This window comes from Oncorhynchus gorbuscha, linkage group LG17 (genome assembly GCF_021184085.1).
Source record: "Oncorhynchus gorbuscha isolate QuinsamMale2020 ecotype Even-year linkage group LG17, OgorEven_v1.0, whole genome shotgun sequence".
NCBI classification, from domain to species: domain Eukaryota; kingdom Metazoa; phylum Chordata; class Actinopteri; order Salmoniformes; family Salmonidae; genus Oncorhynchus; species Oncorhynchus gorbuscha.
Genome location: NC_060189.1, coordinates 35172224 through 35182549, shown reverse-complemented (window position 1 = coordinate 35182549; position 10326 = coordinate 35172224).

The following is a 10326-nucleotide window of genomic DNA, read 5'->3' as shown; positions in this document are numbered from 1 at the left end:
CAAAACATTTTGGCAACGGTGAACGTCTCCAAGAACACAGTGGCCTTAATTTTTCTTAAATGGCAGTTTGGAACCACCAAGAGTCTTACTAGAACTGGCTGCCCAGCCAAATTGAGAAATCGGGGGAGAAGGGCATTGGTCAGTGAGGTGACCAAGAACCATATTGTCACTCTGACAGAGCTCTAGAATTCCTCTGTGGAGCTGGGAGAACCTTGCAGAAGGACAACAATCTCTGCAGCACTCCACCAATCAGGCCTTTATTGTAGAGTCACTCCTCAGTAAAAGGAATAAGACAACCTACTCTCAGACCATGAGAAAAAAAATCTCTGGTCTGATGCAACCAAGTTTGAATTTGGCCTGAATGCAAAGCGTCCCTTCTGGAAGAAACCTGGCAGCAGCATGCTTTGGGCATGTTTTTTAGCATTAGGGACTAGGAAACTAGTCCGGATTGAGGGAAAGAAAGTGAGCAAAGTACAGAGATCCTTGATGAAAACCTGTTCCAGCATGCTCAGGACCTCAGATTGGGGTAACTGTTCACCTTCCAACAGGACAACGACCCTAAGCACACAGCCCCGGCAAAGCAGTGTCAGAATGTCCTTGAGTGGCCCAGCCAGAACCCGGACTTTAAACCAATCGCACATCTCTGGAGAGACATGAAAATAGCTGTGCAGCAACGCTCCCCATCCAACCTGACAGAGCTTGATCCTCTGCAGAGAAGAATGGGAGAAACCCCTCTTATACAGGTGTGCCAAGCTTGTAGCTTCATACCCAAGAAGACTCGACGCTGTAATTGCTGCCAAAAGTGCTTCAACAAAGTACTGAGTAAAGGGTCTGAATACTTACTGTATGTAAATGTGATATTTCAGTTCTTTTAAACACATGTTACATTTCTAAACCTGTTTTTGCATTGTCATTGTGTAGACACTTAAAAAAATATACATATTAGAATAAGGCTAACAAGATGTGGGAGAAGTCTAGTGGTTTGGATACTTTCTGAATGCAGTTTGTGTACAGTTGCTGGAAATTGGCTTCAACAGCAATGTTTTCTCAGCCTCGTGGTAAAAGTAGCATGACATTAGCTTTACATTCTTCCTTTTGCGTCTTGCTCAGACCATGCTGGTCGGTTGAAAGTGAACTACAATCTTGATGTTATGGTTTAGAAAGGTTTAATAATCCCTGTCCAAAGAGTTTTATTTTACCAGGTTAGTCAGCTATCCTTTGCAAATACAAAACATACACTAACTGGACACATCAGCAAAGTTGCAACCTGTGTTCTCAGTAACGCAGCCTCCAGCCAAGGTATTACACATTTAAAAAATATTTAACCAGGAAGGGCTCATTGAGATTCAAATCTCTTTTTCAAGAGCGCCCTGGCCAAGAACCATTGCATTCACAAGAGTATAACAAAATAAAAAACATCAAATTAAAAACATTGACAGGTCAGGGAATCAGCTTCAATCCTTCATCAGTGATTTAAAAACACCAATCGGGACAAGTTCTTCCAGTTAAAGTATTTTGTAAGGTGTTCCAAGACGATGGCGCAGAGTACTTTTACCAAATTCAGTTGGGACATTTGGAACAGTTAACAGGATAAAGTCCAGCGAACGAAGAGAGTACCCACCACATTTCTGAACAATAAAAATGCCCAAATAAAAAGGTAGTAAACCCCAAATGGCTTTGTAAATAAAAGTATACCGGTGACTGAGCCTACGATTGAATAGAGAAGGACAACCAACCCTGGTATACAATGTGCAGTGGTGCGTAAGGGTTTTGCAGTTTAAAATACATCTCAATGCACCATGGTAAAGAGTGTCAATTGATCTCAAACACAGAGCGGAAGCATTCGTATATAAAATATCCCCATAGTCTAGTAAAGGCATAAATGTTGCTGATACCAGCCTCCTTCTGGCTTCAAAAGAAAAACGGGCCTTATTCCTAAAATAAAATCCCAATTTCAGCTTAAATTGTTTTGTAAATAGTTGAATATGCAATTTAAAAGAGAGGCCGTCAATTAAAATGACAAGATATTTATATGAGGTTACAATCTCAACATCCTTGCCCTGACAGGTAGTAATAGGTGAAAGTGTCTATTTCTTGCATTAGAAAACACTATTAGTTTAGTTTTGTCAGTATTGAGGATAAGCTTCAATTGACACAAGGTATGTTGAACAGTATAAAAAGCAGTTTGCATGTTCTGGAAAGCTTTTGTAAGAGATGAGGCACAACAGTAAATAACAGTATCATCAGCATAAAAATGAAGTTGTGCATTTTGGATATTTTTGTCAATCATTTATATAAATAGTGAATAAGAGAGGACCAAGTACAGAGCCTTGGGGCACACCATTCAAGACAGACAATTTAACAGACATAAGCCCATCAAATTGAGTGCACTGAGTTCTATCAGGCAAATAGTTAGCAAACCATGCAACTGCATGCTCCGAAATACCTACACTCGGCAATCTCTGCCTTAGTATAGCATAATCAACTGTATCAAAAGCCTTAGAGAGATCAATAAAAAGTGAGAGACTGCTGTTTTTTGTCAATGGCTTCAGTGATATCATTTAAAACCTTCATGGCTGCTGTAATTGTGCTATGCATTCCTGAGAAGAAAATAACACTTGTTTCTTAACTGCCTAAAAATAAGCCAATCAGCATCAGAACATGATTTCCTTGCTTTAGCCCAGGCTAGATTACAGCCGTGAATAACACAAGACAGCTCAGAAGAAAACCATGGATTATCCCGCCCTTTAACCTTGAACCTGCAGAATGGGGCATGTTTGTTTACTATTTGGGAAAAACCACCATGAAAGAATTTCAAGGCAGTTTCCAAATCAGGGATAAGCTCAGTCTTGCTCCAGTCAAAATAAAACAAATCATGAAAGAAAACCTGCTCATTAAAACACTTCAAATTTCTCTTACAAATAAAACGCGGGTTTGTCTTTGGAACCTTAGTATTTCTAACAGCAACAACAGCACAATGGTCACTTAAATCATTACAAAAAACACCAACCACAGAATATTTATGTGGAACATTTGTCAATATCAAATCAATCAGGGTAGATTTATCTGGACATTTAAGATTTGGGCGAGTGGGTGAGTTAATCAACTGGGTAAGATTCATAGAATTACAAAACATTTTTAAATCATCAGAAACCAGCTTTAACCAACACCATTTGAGATCACCAATCAAGATTATTTCACTGTAAATAAGTTTAGACATGAGGTGCGTCAAAGAAGAAAATGCATCACCGAGAGCAGAGGGGGGTCTATAACAGCCAATCACAGTTATAGATAGGCCCTTTGAAACCTCAATATTCAAAGCAAGAAATCCCAACTGTTCACAAATAGTTTCAGACTTTGCCACACTTACATACTTTTACCTTGCACTCCCATTTCTAATGAGCCATTCGACATTTCCATATGGGAACATGTGGTATTCAAAACATTTGCGCGCAACTTTGTTGAACTGCGGACAGTATGTGGCTTTTTTTGTACTTGAACAATGTTTTCTCTCAGATTTGAAAGTTCAACTCCAAATGTTTACAAAACCGTATCCTAATCGAGGTGTTTTAACATTTAGACAGTGTGTTTGTGTGATGTCGGGGCATTCCTCTTACACAGCAGATGTATAAGTGAATTGACACTAAAGCACTGGCGTTACCGTCTGAATGGGCTATATTGAGCCTAAATCAACCAAAAGCAATTTTAGCATGTAAATCTTAATGGGGCAAACTATTTTTTTTCTTTTTCTGACGCATCATGCATGCCAGCGAAGCCACAATACATAAATTGTAATGGTGACAAACTGCCCACAGATTTGTCACTCATTCCATGGGAGGCAGTGTCTGCTGTTTTTTCTTCAACTTTGACATGATGGTGGTCCGCAAACGTTAAAGGTGCATGCCGCTACCAACTGTGCTGGAGTGTGGGCACTCACGGTTTTCTAAATCCTACGTACTTCTAAGGGGGAAAAAGAGCCCTATTGACTAGTAGTATACCCCCCTCCCCCAAATCCTTCCTAACTTCAATGACCTTACGCTTCAGTCCTTCCCTCCCTTCAACATACAACAAATGCGCCACCGTTTCCTCAACCATACACTGCAGACACAAACCATTCACTTGCTTGCCAACCAGGTGTAATGAGTTCAATGTCCTTAAGGCAATCAATCGAACGCCACCTCTTCCTTCCTAATCTGTTCTTGGAATCTTGGTCCACTGACCTTTCTTTGGAGGGCATATAAATGCCGGTCTTTGGGCTCAGAGTCTCATCTCTACTGCCACACATCTATCAAAATGGCTCTGATCTTACATTTGGCCTCACCTCCACCCAGTGGAACATCAATTATCTCTCGTTTTTAAGATCTTTTGGCTAACTGGTCTACAATTTCATTCCCTTCCACACCTGAATGTGCTGGGACCCAGCAGAATCTCACTGCTACACCCAGCCTCTACCTCTAAATTCTCCATAACTCCAATAGTATATCACTCCTATTAGATTTACCAGATAAACTATTTAATATAGACATAGAATCTGAGCATACTATAACTCTAACAGGTTGTATGTGCTCCACCCACTGGAGGGCAACTACAGTTCAACTGAGGCCTTCTACATACAGTACCAGTCAAAAGTTTGGACACACCAACTCACACCAAGGGGTTTTCTTTCTTTTTTTTCTACATTGTAGAATGATAGTGAAGACAAACTGTGAAATAGTGACCAACCATATCACCCTGCATACCACTGCTGGATTGCTTCTGCTAAGCAGGGTTGGTCCTGGTCAGTCCCTGAATGGGAAACCAGATGCTGCTGGAAGTGGTGTTGGAGGGCCAGTAGGAGGCACTCTTTCCTCTGGTTTAAAAAAAATATCCCAATGCCCCAGGGCAGTGATTGGGGACACTGCCCTGTGTAGGGAGCTGTCTTTCAGATGGGATGTTAAACGGGTGTCCTGACTCTCCGAGGTCATTAAAGATCCTATGGCACTTATCGTAAGAGTAGGGGTGTTAACCTCGGTGTCCTGGCTAAATTCCAAATCTGGCCCTCAAACCATCACGGTCACCTAATAATCCCCAGTTTACAATTGGCTCATTTATCCCCCTCCTCTCCCCTGTAACTATTCCCCAGGTCGTTGCTGCAAATGAGAAAGTGTTCTCAGTCAACTTACCTGGTAAAATAACGGATAAAGAAAAAATAAAAAAAGAAAAAAAAGAAAAGTGTTTATAAAATCCAAATATATTTGAGATTCTTCAAAGTAGCCACCCTTTCCCTTGACAGCTTTACACACTTTTGGCATTCTCTCAACCAGCTGCATGAGGTAGTCACCTGGAATGCATTTAAATTAACAGGTGTGCCTTGTTAAAAGTTAATTTGTGAAATTGATTTCCTTCTTAATGTGTTAGAGCCAATCAGTTGTGTTGTGACAAGGTAGGGGTGGTATAGAGAAGATAGCTCTATTTGGTAAAAGACCAAGTCCATATTATGGCAAAAACAGCTCAAATAAGCAAAGAGAAACGACAGTCCAGCATTACTTTTAGACATGAAGGTCAGTCAATCTGGAATATTTCAAAAACTTTGAAAGCTTCTTCAAGTGCAGTCACAAAAACCATCAAGCGCTATGATGAATCTGGCTCTCGTGAAGACCGCCACAGGAAAGGAAGACCAAGAGTTACCTCTGCTGCAGAGGATATGTTCATTAGAGTTACCACCCTCAGAAATTGCAGCCCAAATAAATGCTTCACGGAGTTCAAGTAACAGACACATCTCAACATCAACTGTTCATCAGGCCTTCATGGTCGAATTGCTGCTAAGAAACCACTACTAAAGGACACCAATAAAAATAAGAGACTTGCTTGAGCCAAGAAACACGAGCAATGGACCGGTCTAATGAGTTCAAATTTGAGATTTTTGGTTCCAACCGCCGTGTCTTTGTGAGACGCAGAGTAGGTGAATGTATGATCTCTACGTGTGGCTCCCACCTTGAAGCTGTCACGCCCTGGCCTTAGTATTTTCTTTATTATTTTGGTCAGGCCAGGGTGTGACATGGGTGATTTATGTGTCTTGTCTTGTCTAGGAGTTTATTAGATTTATGGGGTTGTGTCAACAACCTGCCCGCTCGACCCTATCCCCTCCTCTCTTCTCCAGACCATTTCCGGAGACCTTCTCCCTTACCTCACCTCGCTCATCAACTTATCCCTGACCGCTGGCTACGTCCCTTCCGTCTTCAAGAGAGCGAGAGTTGCACCCCTTCTGAAAAAACCTACACTCGATCCCTCCGATGTCAACAACTACAGACCAGTATCCCTTCTTTCTTTTCTCTCCAAAACTCTTGAACGTGCCGTCCTTGGTCAGCTCTCCCGCTATCTCTCTCAGAATGACCTTCTTGATCCAAATCAGTCAGGTTTCAAGACTAGTCATTCAACTGAGACTGCTCTTCTCTGTATCACGGAGGCGCTCCGCACCGCTAAAGCTAACTCTCTCTCCTCTGCTCTCATCCTTCTAGACCTATCGGCTGCCTTCGATACTGTGAACCATCAGATCCTCCTCTCCACCCTCTCCGAGTTGGGCATCTCCGGCGTGGCCCACGCTTGGATTGCGTCCTACCTGACAGGTCGCTCCTACCAGGTGGCGTGGCGAGAATCTGTCTCCTCACCACGCGCTCTCACCACTGGTGTCCCCCAGGGCTCTGTTCTAGGCCCTCTCCTATTCTCGCTATACACCAAGTCACTTGGCTCTGTCATAACCTCACATGGTCTCTCCTATCATTGCTATGCAGACGACACACAATTAATCTTCTCCTTTCCCCTTCTGATGACCAGGTGGCGAATCGCATCTCTGCATGTCTGGCAGACATATCAGTGTGGATGACGGATCACCACCTCAAGCTGAACTTCGGCAAGACGGAGCTGCTCTTCCTCCCGGGGAAGGACTGCCCGTTCCATGATCTCGCCATCACGGTTGACAACTCCATTGTGTCCTCCTCCCAGAGCGCTAAGAATCTTGGCGTGATCCTGGACAACACCCTGTCGTTCTCAACTAACATCAAGGCGGTGGCCCGTTCCTGTAGGTTCATGCTCTACAACATCCGCAGAGTACGACCCTGCCTCACACAGGAAGCGGCGCAGGTCCTAATCCAGGCACTTGTCATCTCCCGTCTGGATTACTGCAACTCGCTGTTGGCTGGGCTCCCTGCCTGTGCCATTAAACCCCTACAACTCATCCAGAACGCCGCAGCTCGTCTAGTGTTCAACCTTCCCAAGTTCTCTCACGTCACCCCGCTCCCCAATGGTGGAACAAACTCCCTCACGACGCCAGGACAGCGGAGTCAATCACCACCTTCCGGAGACACCTGAAACCCCACCTCTTTAAGGAATACCTAGGATAGGATAAAGTAATCCTTCTCACCCTCCCCTCCCCCCCCTTAAAATATTTAGATGCACTATTGTAAAGTGGCTGTTCCACTGGATGTCATAAGGTGAATGCACCAATTTGTAAGTCGCTCTGGATAAGAGCGTCTGCTAAATGACTTAAATGTAATGTAATGTAATGTTTAGTAGAGTTGTCTAGGAAAGTCTATGGTTGCCTAGAGTGGTTCTCAATCAGAGGCAGGTGTTTATCGTTGTCTCTGATTGGGAACCATAATTAGGCAGCCATATTCTTTGGGTATTTCGTGGGTGATTGTTCCCTGTCTTTGTGTTTGTTACACCAGATAGAGCTGTTTTGGTTTTTCACGTTTCTTGTTTTGTAAATTGTTTGTATTTTTCATCTTTCATTAAAGATGTATAAAGATAACCACGCTGCATTTTGGTCCTCCTCTCTTTCACCAGAAGGAAACTGTAACAGAAGCATGGATGGTGTCGGGGTGCTTTCCTGGTGACATTGTGATTTATTTAGAATTCATGGCACACTTAATCAGCATGGCTACCACAGCATTCTGCAGCGATATGCCATCCCATCAGGTTTGCTATTAAAGGGACTATCATTTGTTTTCAACAGGACAATGATCCAACACACGTTCAGGCTGTGTATTTGACCAAAAAGGAGAGTGATGAAGTTGTATCAGATGACCTGGCCTCCAAAATCACCTGACCTCAACGCAATTGAGATGGTTTGGGATGTGTTGGACCGCAAAGCGAAGGAAAAGCAGCCAACAAGTGCTCAGAATATGTGGGAACTCCAAGACTGTTGGAAAAGCATTCCTGTTGAAGTTGGTCAGACAAATGCCTAGAGTGCAAAGCTGTCATGAATGCAAAGGGTGGCTACTTTGAAGAATCTCAAATCTCAAATATAAAATGTGTTAACTTTTTTGGTTACTACATGAATCCATATGTGTTATTTCATAGTTTTGATGTCTTCACTATTATTCTACAATGTAGAAATTAGTCAAAATGAAGAGAAACCCTTGAATGAGTAGGTCTGTCCAAACTTTTGATTGGTACTCTGTGTGTATATATATACAGTTGAAGTCAGAAGTTTACATACACTTAGGTTGGAGTCATTGAAACTTGTTTATCAACCACAAACCTGACTCAGTTACACCAGCTCTGTCAGGATGATTCACCCAACTTATTGTGGGAAGCTTGTGGAGGCTAACTGAAACATTTGACCCAAGTTAAACAATGTAAAGGCAAGCTACTAAATACTAATTGAGTGTATGCAAACTTCTGACCCACTGGGAATGTGATGAAATAAATAAAAGCTGAAAGAAATAATTCTCTGCTATTATTGTCACGTTCTGACCTTAGTTCTTTTATGTATTTGTGTTAGTTTGGTCAGGGCGTGAGTTGGGGTGGATAGTCTATGTTCTTTTTTTCTATGTCGTATTTATGTGTTTGGCCTGGTATGGTTCTCAATCAGAGGCAGGTGTCGTTCCTTGTCTCTGATTGAGAACCATACTTAGGCAGCCTGTTTTTCCCACTTAAGTTGTGGGTAATTGTTTACTGTGTCTTCACCATACAGAACTGTTTAGATTTCGCTTCTGTCTTTCACTTTGTTGTTTTGTATTTTCGTGTTCAGTGTCTTTTCATTAAACATGACGAACACTTACCACGCTGCACATTGGTCCGATCTGTCATACCCCTCGTCAGATAAAGACGAATTTCGTTACAATTATTCTGACATTTCACGTTCTAAGAATAAAGTGGTGATCCTAACTGACCTAAAACAGGGAATTATTACTAGGATTAAATGTCAGGAATTGTGAAACTGAGTTTACATGCTTTTGGCTAAAGTGTATGTTAACTTCTGACTTCAACTGTATACTGAACAAAAATATAAACGCAACATGTAAAGTGTTGGTCCCAGAAATGTTCTATACGCACGGAAAGCTTATTTCTCTCAAATTTTGTGAACAAATTTGTTTACAGTCCTGTTAGTGAGCATCTCTTATTGCCAAGATAATCCATCCACCTGACAGTTGTGGCATATCAAGAAGGTGATTAAACAGTCTGATCATTACACAGTTGCACCTTGTGCCGGGGACAATAAAAGGCCACTCTAAAATGTGGGGTTTTGTCACACAACACAATGCCACAATGTCTCAGGTTTTGAGGGAGTGCGCAATTGGTATGCTGACTGCAGGAATGTTCCACCAGAGCTGTTGCCAGATAATTTAATGTTCATTTCTCTACCATAAGCGACCAACTTCGTTTTATAGAATTTGGCAGTACGTCCAACTGGCCTCACAACCGCAGACCACGTGTATGGTGTTGTGTGGGCGAGCGGTTTCCTGATGTCAATGTTGTGAACAGAGTGCCCCATAGTGGTGGTGGGGTTATGGTATGGACAGGCATAACCCACGGACAACGAACACAGTTTTTTTATTGATGGAAATTTGAATGCAAAGAAACGCTGTGATGGGACCCTGAAGACCATTGTGAGGCCAATTATTTTTAAGGTATCTGTGACCAACAGATGCATATCTGTATTCCCAGTCATGTGAAATCCATAGATTATGGCCTAATTAATGTACTGTAACTCAGTAAAATCTTTGAAATTGTTGCATGTTGCATTTATATTTTTGTTCAGGATATTTTTCACTGTGACCTGCTACTGCTGACTATCAGGGAGTGAGTTGTGGGGAGGGCCGGAGGGGTGTACTGTATGTGTGTTGAGCACTGGTTGAGAGAGCGCTGCAGCAGGCAGCTGAGTCATGGAGACAGCAGCACCAGCTTACATCGTGACAACTTTGTTCCAGTTGTAGGTAGGAAGGCTATTCAGATTGGTCGTGGAGACACCTATTTCCAACCCATTTTCTAAATCCCAAATCAATTTGTGCCACTTGTGTAGCCTTCCTGGATATGGCAAATATATTTAATAAATAGCTAACTTCA